The following is a 12,370-nucleotide window of genomic DNA, read 5'->3' as shown; positions in this document are numbered from 1 at the left end:
CTAACCCTCTCTTTAGGTGTATCTACTTTTCTGTTTACCACATCTACTGAGTTTTTTTTAAAAAGACACAATAATCAGCATCATGATCAAACTATTATACTTATCAACCAACATGTGACCAGCAACAAAAAACTACATTAAAACCTTTTGCTGAAGTGCTTTTCACTTTTCAGAGAACAGAAACTAAAATATTTGTTATATAATTAGTCACAAATTTTTTTTTTTCTTGTAGCAGTTAGGCTCTGCCACTGTGATTGGGCTAAGTTTACAAACCTATTGTAACCCATTGCTTTTCTGTCACTTCTCAGGCTCTCCTCTTCTGCTAAGTTTTTTTCTTGGCAGTAATTAAGATCTTCTGCCACTGCCATAACTACTGGTGTTGCTTAGACACTCATAACCACCTTGGTTTTGTGGTTTGGCAAAGTGCTGTCCTTCACCACCAAAAGAACCAGAAAAGTTTCCTTTCTTCATGGGTCCAGAATTTGATGATTGATTGCTGTAATTCTCAAAGTTATTATAGCTTCTACCACCTCCAAAACTGCTTCCATTATTACCAAATCAATTAATGCCATCATTTCCACCATCACCAAAGCCATAACAACCTTTGAAGTTTCTTCCCTGACCAAAGTTATCATTCCTTCTAACAAACCTTCCACAACCACTGCCAGAAGTTTTCAGAACTTCTTTGACTTAGATGAGACACTGGCCATCTCTTGCTTAAGCAGAACTCTCATTACTTTACAGTTATAACTATTAACAGTATGGTATTTCTGAATGACAGTCTTATCCATGGGGTTATGGTCACCAAAGGTTACAAAAGGAAAACCTCTCTTCTTGTTACCATCCTAGTCAGTAATGATTTCAATCACCTCAGTGTTCGTATATTGCTCAGAATAATCTCTTACATGATGTTCTTCAGGGCCATCTTTAATGCTACTAACAAAGGTCGTTTTCATAGGTAACTGTGAACCTGGTCTTGAAACATCTTCACTCGAGACAACTCTCTTTGGTTCTATGACTCTTCCATTCACCTTGTGTGGCCTTGCATTCATGACTGCATATACTTGTACCACAATGGCATAACTGACATACCCAGAGCTTCTAGAGTGTCTGGTATTTGGATTTTTCATTACCACACAATCTTTGAGTGGTACTCAGGCTTCACAGTCTGCTGCTGGTTATTTTAACATTCAAATCTTTAAGGAAGGACTTCTACAGTTCTTTGGGCTCCTTGAGAGACTCCAATTTATACATGATGGCGCCAGGAGGAAAGAGTTGAAGAATGGTTCCTCAGCTATAGCAGAAAAACACTGTTTTAATATCCATGGCTATATATTAGGTTATATTTTTAATTACTGGATGTTCTTTTTAGTTCTTTTCCAAATATTTTTAGCTTAATCCTTTTCATTTAAGTATTATGTACTTTATTCATATTTATTATTCATTTTTCTTTTATTTTATTTTTAAAAATTTTAAAAATATAATACAAATTCTATTTGTTATATTTATTTGCAAAATTGGAAAAAGAAATGTAAGTAACTTGTAAGCCTAACTCCTTAATATATCCCAGGTTAGCACTGCATTGAATTTGCTTCAGAATTTTCTGTTCTGTTTGGTTTTTATGTATATATGAAAAATCTATAGAATACCAGCCTGAGAAATGGTGCCACAAGGTGACCCAGGTCATCCAGAGGACTCTAAAGGGTTTGAGGAGATGACCAGCCTTGGGCAACTCCCAGCCCAGGCTGGAGGCTGCTGTGGCCCCTACTTATTTATTTATTCATTCATTCATTTTTAATTTACATCCAAGTTAGTTAGCATATAGTACAACAATGATTTCAGGAGTAGATTCCTTAATGCCCTCTACCCATTTAGACCATCCCTCCTGCCCCATCACCTCCAGTAACCATTTGTTTGTTTTCATGATTTAAGAGTCTCTTATGTTTTGTCCCCCTCCTTGTTTTCATACCCTCTTTGCTTTGCTTCCCTTGTGTTCATCTGTTCTGTGTCTTAAAGTCCTCATATGAGTGAAGTCATATGATATTTGTCTTTCTCTGATTGACTAATTTCACTTAGCATAATACCCTCTAGTTCCACCCACAGACTTGCAAATGGCAAGAGTTCATTCTTTTTGACTGCTGAGTAATGCTCCATTGTATATATATACCACGTCTTCTTTCTCCATTCATCCATCAATGGACATTTGGGCTCTTTCCATACTTTGGCTATTGTTGATAGTGCTGCTATAAACATTGCAGTGAATGTGCCCCTTCAAAACAGCATAACTGTATCCCTTGGACAAATACCTAGTAGTACAATTTCTGGGTCATAGGGTAATTCTATGTTTAATTTTTTGAGGAAGCTCCATACTGTTTTCCAGAGAGGCTGCACCAGTTTGCATTCCCACCAGCAGCGCAAAAGAGATCCTCTTTCTCCACATCCTTGTCAACACTTGTTGTTGCCTGAGTTGTTAATGTTAGCCATTCTGACAGGTGTCAGGTGGTATTTCATTGTGGTTTTGATCTGTATCTCTCTGATGATGAGTGCTGTTGAGCATTTTTTTATGTGTCGATTAGCCATCTGGATGTCTTCTTTGGAAAAGTGTCTATTCATGTCTTTTGACTATTTCTTCACTGGATTATTTGATTTTTGTGTGTTGAGTTTGATAAGTTCTTTATAGATTTTGGACACTAACCCTTTATCTGATATGTCTTTTGCAAATATCTCCTCCCATTCCAGTTGCCTTTTAGTTTTGCTGATTGTTTCCTTTGCTGTGCAGAAGCTTTTTATTTTGATGAGTCCCCAATAGGTCATTTTTGCTTTTGTTTCCCTTGCCTCTGGAGACATGCTAAGTAAGAAGTTGCTGCAGCCAAGATCAAAGAGATTGTTGCCTGCTTTGTCCTCAAGGATTTTGATGACTTCCTGTCTTACATGTAGGTCTTTCATCCATTTTGAGTTTAGTTTTGTGTGTGGTGTAAGAAAGTGGTCCAGGTTCATTTTTCTGCATATCGCTGTCCAGTTTTCCCAGTACCACTTGCTGAAGAGACTGTCTTTATTCCATTGAATATTCTTTCCTACTTTGTCAAAAATTAGTTGGCCATATGTTTGTGGGTCCATTTCTGGGTTCTCTATTCTGTTCCATTGATCCAAGTGTCTGTTTTTGTGCCAAGTTTATTTTCCTTTTAAAAAAATCATTCCTAATCAGATTTGTTTTATAGACTGTGTATCATAATTTTATTATCTGATATTCTTGGGGATCAAGATATTCATGATATTTTGTAATTTTAAGTTATCAACTCAGGTTTGCAAGAATCCTCTGCAGCCTGGTTGAAATGTGACCCTCAAAGAGGTTTTGTTTTTGTATCTGCTAAGCACCTCAATCAAGAGTGATTTTGTTTGTTTTAGGCTAATTTATTGGCTAGACAATTCCTGAAGTGTACAAGTTATATTCATTCTAACATCAAACTAATCAAGAGAGGCTGATAGCTGTAAATAGTCAGGGCTATAAATTTATTTTAATTCATTAATTATTTTCCCACCCTCATGCCATTTCATAGCAAACTAGTTCCCAATCGATTCCCTATGCTGGTGGTCAGATTTTTGCTTTACTGAATGCATAGCTTTTGAAGGTTCTGACTTCATGTGGGAAGGGATGGGATGCCGTATCCTAATTTCAACTCCTCGTTTCAAGAAGGTGCAAAATCTTGTTTCCTTCCCTGACCTGGACTTTAATTTAAAACCTAGTCTTCTAGAAAGGGAGATTAATAAGCCTCCACTGAGGATACCAAAGCTGGAGTTTTCAGTGTCCTCTTCATTTTCAGTCTCTGAAGCTTTCCTGTATTTAAAGGTCAGAAGGGGGAGAGTTTATGTATGTATTTTAAAGCATGCTTCTTTTAACTTATGTCAAATTTCTAAGCATTTTGCATCAGAAAGCTTATTTAGTTTGCCATATTACCAGAAATAGAAGTCTCATTTATTTCATTTACTTTACTCAGTGCTGTTTCCCCAACCCTGGGGAAAATATTTGGTAGGTAGTAAATTGTGCCAGATATTTGTTGAATAAATAATTGTTGAATTAAGGAAGAAAACTGAATAACATTCATGCATTTTAAAAGAAAAATTTTGAAGATAGGTTCTTAACCCCCAGGCAGCATTGGTAAAGGTGAGTGTTTTAGACCCAACTCAAGGTTGATGAAAGGAAAACATTTGGGGCTGAGTTGTTCCCCTCACTGTTGTCAATATAATCTTTGTGGGGATCTGATTCTGCTATAGTTGTTATAAAGAAAAGTGCTTCCGTGTCCAAGAAATAGGAAAATTGCTTTTGGACACCATCTCACTCTATTTATTGCTCCAAAAGAATGAATCACATTCTAGGCTGGACTACACTCCCTAAATTTTATTTATTTATTTATTTATTTATTTATTTATTTTAAGGACCACCTTCTCCATGATCTCACATTTCTTAGCAGCCTTCTCACAAATTAAATTGTATATCTGGGGACAGTTTTTTTTCCACCATGAATAAACATGCAAGTAAATTTATTCCATACACTTATTGAATAATTGTGATAAATACTCCACCCTGTCCCCTGACCCATCATTTGAGATTTCATTTAAATAAAAAATTTTCTCCCTCTCCTACACTCCTCAGATATTCCTATAAGGACTTGTCCTTGGTTCCCTTACATTCTGAAGAGAACCCCTTACATTCTGAAGAGAATCTCTTACATTCTTTTGCTAATGTCCCACTACCAGAAAAAAATCCCAAACACAAGATTGGATTAAGTGATAAATTGATTTGAGATCAATTGGAGGTGAGTGCTGACAACAGGTAATACCCCCAGCTCTCCTGGATTGTTTCTATGTTAGAAAGTAGAGGAAACATCACCTGTTGTTTCTAGAAACAGTATCTAATTATCTAGGATTATACAAATCATCCCAGTCTGCTTTATGGAGAGAAAGACCACTTATACTTTATGTTAAACAAGGTGAAAATATTATTATTCCTAATAGATGCTAATATCATATTTATACGCACTTTGTGCCTTTAAAGCTATTTTAAAATACATTGTGCCATTTAATAAAATTTTGAAAATTTTTTTCTTGGGCATTGTTGCTAAGGAAATTTTAACTGTCTCTTTTCCTCAGTGTAAGAGGGCAAGACTGTTATGAAAGCTATTTTTAAAAATTATTGATATGTTAATTCAACCTGAGTAATTAAGCATTAGGTAGGTGTTTGAGGAAAAGTTAAATAAATCATGATTTATACCATGTTTGAAATGGTCCATGATATTTGTAATCATCTGCAATTGTGGGTTGAATCTCCATATGATAGGAAAGTAGATTTCTTATGACTAGAAATTTCTGATTTTCTAGGAGAATTTAAAACCATTTTAATTTAAATAAAAGTGCTTTGTTAAGTATACGATTAAAAGTGACTTACATTCTGGTAGAGCTTTGTTAAATGGGTATCTACATATGATTTGTTCTCCAGATTGCATATAAATTTACCCAGAAATCATAAAAAAAATTTGTGGTCAATGCATTGTAATTTTTGTTTGGAAAATGTGCTCATTGTACAAACCAAGTTAGTTTCTTTCTTTTTTTTTAATGTTTATTTATTTTTGAGGAAGAGAGAGGGAGAGAGAGACAGAGTGTGAACAGGGGAGGGGAAAATAGAAAGGGAGACACACAATCTGAAGCAGGCTCCAGACTCTGAGCTGTCAGCACTGAGCCTGATGTGGGGCTTGAACTCATGAACCTTGAGATCATGACCTGAGCCAAAGTCAGATGCTTAACCAACTGAGCCACCCGGGTGCCCCTCAAATCATTTTCAATAGCCCACTGGACAGAATACTTCTGATTGAGTTTTAATCAGAGGGTGCTCTGATATACTGGAAAGGACACCGGAATGAGAGTTAGAAGACAAATATTTGAATCCAGGCCCTACTTCTTTTTTTTTTTTTTTAATTTATTTTTAGGAGAGAGAGAGAGAGACAGCGTGAGCAGGGGAGTGTCAGAGAGAGAGGGAGTCACAGACTCTGAAACAGGCTCCAGGCTCTGAGCTGGCAGCACAGAGCCCGACGCGAGGCTCGAACCCACGAACCCCGAGATCATGACCTAAGCGAAAGTCGGACGCTTAACCGACTAAGCCACCCAGGCGCCCCCAGGCCCTACTTCTTATAAGTCTTTTTATGATCTTGGACTGATTACCAGATCTCTCTAGAATTGCCTCATCTTTTAAAAGAGGGTAATAATATCTATATCTAAAGGTAGTTGTAAGGACTAAATCCAACCAAGCATGTGAAAGTGCGTGTAAGGTAAGAAGTGAAGTACACATGTTCTGTGTTAGCCTTCCCAGAAGGCTCTGAGCAAGGGCACATTTATCTTAGTCACTGCTGTATTTCCAGTACTGTAGCACAGCAGCTGACTCACAGGAGATGCTCACTACAAACTGATTGAATGAATAATAACATTTCTTCCCTGAAGATGATTCAGAGTATTTTGCTTATATCACAATCTGAACCATGAAATTTCTTGTTTTCCCAGGAATAGAATGTGAGGTTAAAATAAGTTATGTGCATTGTTCCTTCCAAATGTGACATTCTGTGATTCCATAAATCTTCAGTCTTAGAATCTTGGAAGTGCCATTGCTCTGCTGATGTCTCCTATCCGTATGACAGAACAACATTGTTCTCAGACACCATTTAAGTATATGTCTACAATAATGGGATAATGAGATCATCTTGACTTAAGCATTCAGTCAGTTCAGAAAAAAGAAAACCACCAGTAAATGAATGGTTAATAGCCAGAAGTATTCAAATACATTTGTCTGTACAGTGTACTGAGTAATTCTTACTCCAGTTACTAAACCCTGTAGAAGAGGAAAATTTCTCATCTGTGAATCATGAGTCTAATAAAATCTCCAAGGGCTGGTGTAAATACCTACAAAACTCTGGTGCTTATTATTTCCTGAGAGTTGCTGAGAAGATAAGGCCTTGTTTATAGTTACAGCAATATATAAGAAAAGCAAACCAGTACTCCCTTCTTCTAGTTGTACTCTTAGGCTGGGAATATTTATCTTGATTAAGCATGAATCCACAATGACAACTCAGAGTTCAAGGCCTTTCATGAAGTCGTCATTACTATTGGAGAATAATGATCAAGGGGCAGATGCCAAAGTTTATTTGGGTGGGTAGACTTTTGGAGACTCCAATTCAGATTTCGTTTTCTGTATTTCCTGCTATTTGTTCGGCTGGTGTGTGACCTCCACCTGTAACATGAAGCCCCTAAACATTCACAGATGGGTTTGCCAAGCTCCCCAGCCTCTGCCGAAGTAACCAGTGTGAGCAATCTGGTTGACTGGATATTGGATGCATCTTCGTCATTTAATTATTTGAACTGAGTTTACGGGCAGTAATATGATTCCTCTCATCTGTGGAACTTAGGGAGGCCTACAATGCTATTAAAATAGGATTGGGTGGACTGCCTGGGGAAATCCAGAGCCTATGATTCAATTACAGGGGCTTTCACAGGGTCAGTCACTACTCGGAAATTACAAAATCAAGATAAGAGTCCAAAAATAGTGTAAATGGTAAATTGATCATGATCAGATTTTAATCATGCTATATTATCTAGGAGTAGGTAATAGCATGAGGGAGCAGATGAAAAGTTATTTGTTCATCCAAGTGTTTTTTTCTGGTCTTTATTTCAGTGGGAGCCTAAGACATAAATTCAGTCTGGCCCATGAAAAACTGTCAAGTAGAAGAAGACTGGCTTTCCAGTTCCTTCTTTCAGCCAGTTGTCATTTTCACCAAGTCCTCTGTCCAGCTGCAGTTATCCTTTATTTGGTCTGCCATCCAGGCCTGTTTGTTTCTCCACTCTGCCTGGTGTTACATCCAACATGCTCTCCCTTTCCCACTCTTTGCTGGCACATATGAGATAGCATATGCTTTGTGCTCCTAAAGCACCACCCAGACAAGCTAAGGTTACCTGTAATAGTGACAACTGTCAGTGTGTGTGTGTGTGTGTGTGTGTGTGTGTGTGTGTGTGTGTGTGTAGGGGCAGGTGTTCAATGATCAACCCACAAATGATACCCAACCTGGTCTTAAACTGGAGAGTCTGGTCTTTTACTTGAAACTCAGTATTTCTGTTTTTCAGTGCCCCCTCTTTATGATCACCCTCCTCTCTGTCCTGAGAAACTCAAAATTACTCAACTATTTTATGCAGAGCTATAACATCCTCACTTTTCCACCTTCCAGGACTTATCTTGGTGCTTTTCTTTCCCAGTGAGTGTCATGAAACTGAGGAGTTCCTATGAAGATTTTTGCCTTCAGCTTCCAAAATCATATTATTGTTTCTCCTTGTTAAGCTTCCATCCTTCCTTTGATTCTCCAGAAACCCACGGGTCTCATGCTTTCTCACCCTCCCAGGACACAGTGAAGTTCGTCTCAGCCTGTCTTATTTGCCCCATGCTGCTGAGGGGTTCTATGACTACACCCATTCCAAGATATTCCTTCACAGTTAGACTCATGCATTAATGCTGAGAATTAATCCCATTAAGCCATCACTCCCAGTGAAGTGTGCCTAAATGAAAATGGCAGAAATGTATATGGCTTGCATTTCAATAGAGGTCTTGACCCAAAGCGTTACATCAGTGGCTCTCAACTGGGAACAGTTTTGTCTTACACTTTGCTTCCTTATCCTCTCACAGGGAATACCTAGCAATGTCTGAGGATGTTGTTGGTTTGGTTGTCACAGCGGGGAAGCAGGAGAGAACTTCTTGCATCTAGTGGGGAGAGATGAGGGTTGTTTTTAAAGATCTTACAATGTGTACGACGGTCCTCTCACCCAAGGGTTAGCTAATAGGGAAACCTCATTGATCATGTTTGGGCAAAAATATTTGGGAGAAAATGTTCTTTTGAAAAACACACATAGATACATGTATCAGCACCTCCTCTGCAGATCATCCAAGCATGGGAGTTTCTGAAAGGGACAATGACTCTGACTATGGGGCCACCTGAGGGTACTTGACTTACAGAGTCAACACCTTGCTTAGCCAGTTCACCCCAAAACAGTTCATCAGGGAAGAGAAAATGTTAGGTGGATTTTCTTTGCTGGAGGAGAGTTTATTTTCATTTTCTGGGTTTTTGCTACTTGTGTAGAAGTAGCACCCAAAATCAGGATATACAGATCTCAATAAAGGGGCAAGGGATCTTGTATGTTTCTAATCAAGCTGAAAATAATACCATGCAAGCCAAAAGCAAGCACTTACATGGAAAGTAATAATTAAGAGAAGTCAATGGGGTAGGTCTAGCTGCTATGGAGAGACACTGAAGCTATAAACACAGCCAAAGCATGCTGGCACCTAGAGGGGGTAAGCATTTCCGTGGTAACCATGGGAGAACACAGGGTGAAAATGTGGAATAATTTTCCGGTCAGGAATGGGAGTCTTAACCATGAACTCATGAGAGTATTTATCAGTAAGGTAAGACGATTGTCCTCCTGAAAATCTTTACAAACTTGAAAGACACCTCTTCATCAACTTGTGTTACATGTAGTCCTGAGAAAAAACAAGGGAATAATTCCCATAACCTTCAGGGATTTCTTTTCACCAGAGGGTTTGGCAAGACTATCACAAGTTTAAAATAACAAAGTCAACACTGAAAATTCACTTTATTGTGTTTTGATTTCACAGAAAATGTAGACTTGTAAATAACAATAGTTCTTTGTAACAATCTGCGTGACACTTTTATTAGCTCATGGATGTGGGAGGTTTGGTTAAACAGGAATCATGTGAATATCAGGGGAAAAAAACTGAAGTTGGAACAAGTATGATTTAGAAAAATAATAATCATGTTGGGCTTTGCAAACCACCTGTCACCTTGCTGATCCCCTGAAAAATGTAAAGAACATTCTCATGGATGAGTGAAAGAAAATTTCCTCTGCCTAGGTAAGGAGAAGGTCAGAATAAGCACGCCTTTGTCAGCTTACACCAGCGGATTGTTTTTCAGAAGGTCAGCAGAGACCTGACAAAAGCAATTTACCAGCTTTGGAACTGGTGAGGTTTATTTCTTAAGAGTACACTTCTTGCTCATAAGATAAGGAAACCTGGGTTGAAGTACAGTAAATAGACACAAAAGAATGGTTCTGGTCTATCGGACACCTCTCTGAGAGTTTATTTTGAGAGCAGGCAAGAGGAGAGATGAATGTTTTTCAGCTGAGTGAGACAATACCAGCTCCAGGCCAGCCTTTAATAAATGAGAAGGAATCACAATATGTTGGCCTAAAAATGCCATCAAGGACCTGTGCATGCATGTGCACGTTGGCTACTTCTAAGGGAGCCCTGGTTTAGGTTTTGTAGAGTTGATGTAAGATTCCTTAATAAATTAATAAAGCTGAGAAACGTCGACGTGAAGCTAGATTTTCTCACTTTAAAGCTACTTTCTTTGAAGAAGAAACGTGATGCCTGATGTTATTCAAGCTTTGTAATAACTCCAATAAAAAGGAATACAGTTGTGACAACTGAGAGCATCCCTTGAAATTAACCTTGACAGCCTTGAGCAGAGCTCCACAACAGGTATGGAGAATGTGAGCAGCGGCTCGAGGGCCTGCACTTCTGGGCCTCCTGACGCATTGGGAAGCAGGTGCTGGGAGGGGATAAGGAAGCAATGGCAGCAGGGAGGGTGGAGATTACCCCCAAGAGCTGAAAAAGCCCGTCTTCACCATCACCACGCTCACTCAGCCAGTCACTTGACAGCAGCCATCTGGCTCTTTCCCTCTCAATCCTTCTCCCATTGTCCAGCCCCATACAGAGTAAATTGCCATTTGATAGATTCTTCTGGGATGTTCCTTTCAGTCTCCATATAAGGGAGAGCAGATAGTCAGTATTCTGGGGTGCGCTATGATTCTCCCACTTCTGTCCCAAAGTGTCTGTGGTCCAATAACATGCTGGGGCCTCCGTCCTGAGGGGCAAAGACCCACAGCTGAGTGTGGCCTTGGCACTCAGGGATTTTGTGCTGGAGCTTATACGTGAGAGGCTATCCAAGACGTTGTAAGTGGAATGCACCTTAACAAAGCAAGCTCACAGAATACAAAGACAAGTCTGGTACAGTCTTCCAAAACAGAGACCAATTTAGGGAGGCAAATTTATTGAGGACAACAAATTTGCTAAGACTCAGAGTCACGTGCAGATTATATCTTTATTGTAGAAAATTCCACTGAATTAGTCAAGATCTCCTGTTCTGTTGAAACTTTTAAAGACTTTGCAGAACATTAACTGGCATCATCTTGGGCCTAGAAAACTTCGTTTTGTAATAAGATTTTCACTGGGACAGAATTTTTAAGGGGATCTGAACTCTTTCATTTTGTTTTAGGTAATTTGTACCATACATTGCCTTAAAAGCCTCAGGTAATCAAGACTTTAGTGCAGCTTAGAATCGTGGAATATTGATTCTCAACCAGGCCTTAAAGAAAATGAGTTTGAAATGGTCTCTACCTGTTTAAAAAATTTTTTTAAATTTTCAGTGATTTCCTCTATTTGAAAACAGATAAGAATCTTTCACTCTTATTACACCTTCCCTAATGGCCATACCTACTGGCATTTGAGATGACTGTCAGAGTTTCCCTTATAGATAGGGAAATTTCTGCAGGCTCCTACATGGATACGCCTCGTCCCCTTTGCTCCTTATCAAGTAGGATGCATCTCAGCAAAAAACAAAGTCAAATCAAAACATCTCCGGCATTAAGAGATAATGACCATCCCCTTTGGATGCTAAAATTATTTATAATCCACTTGTGTTAATTCTGAGACAAATAAGATAAAGTGCTTGGCTTTCCTATCTGCTCTGAGCATGTGGTCTTATTTGTTTTGGAGCTTGAGGGCAATGGCAGATATTTGCACAGAGATCTTCACCTCTCTCAGCCTCAGTTTCCCCAGATACAAACTGAAGATAGGCTGAGATGTCTACTTTGATCCTTTCCATTTCTAAGTACACACATGGATTTATGATTCCATACTTCATCCAGCGGGTAGAAGGGCTGGTGGCTGTGGGACTGCCATTGAAGGCCCACGCCCCCAGGAGGGTGTTTACAGACAGCTTCAGTGTAACTAGGACTGAGCCCACCTGCCCAGGCCTCCCACAACCCGCTGAAGGCCCATGCTGAGCCCTGAGCAACTCTGTCACGCTCCACCCTTCCTGGTTCTGAATTCATAGAATGCAAAGAGGAAAGAACTATTTTGGAAAAATCAGATGACTAATTCTGAAGAGCGAGAGAAAGGAGATAAATTCTGTCATTTTTACAAGGGTGAGGAGGCAAGTATTGATTATGACCAAGCACGTCAGCAGGTTGGTGTCTGTGAGCCGCAGTC

The 12,370-nt window shown here is 39.0% G+C and overlaps 1 pseudogene; it reads right to left on the bottom strand.

The window, feature by feature from the left end:
• Positions 1 to 345: 345 nt before the first annotated feature.
• Positions 346 to 1,254, bottom strand: LOC120224617 (annotated as a pseudogene).
• Positions 1,255 to 12,370: the final 11,116 nt, after the last annotated feature.

This window comes from Hyaena hyaena, unplaced genomic scaffold (genome assembly GCF_003009895.1).
Source record: "Hyaena hyaena isolate Hyena2069 unplaced genomic scaffold, ASM300989v1 scaffold_1206, whole genome shotgun sequence".
Classification (NCBI taxonomy): domain Eukaryota; kingdom Metazoa; phylum Chordata; class Mammalia; order Carnivora; family Hyaenidae; genus Hyaena; species Hyaena hyaena.
The sequence above is the reverse complement of the archived record's forward strand: the minus strand, read 5'-3'. Positions and strand labels throughout refer to the sequence as shown.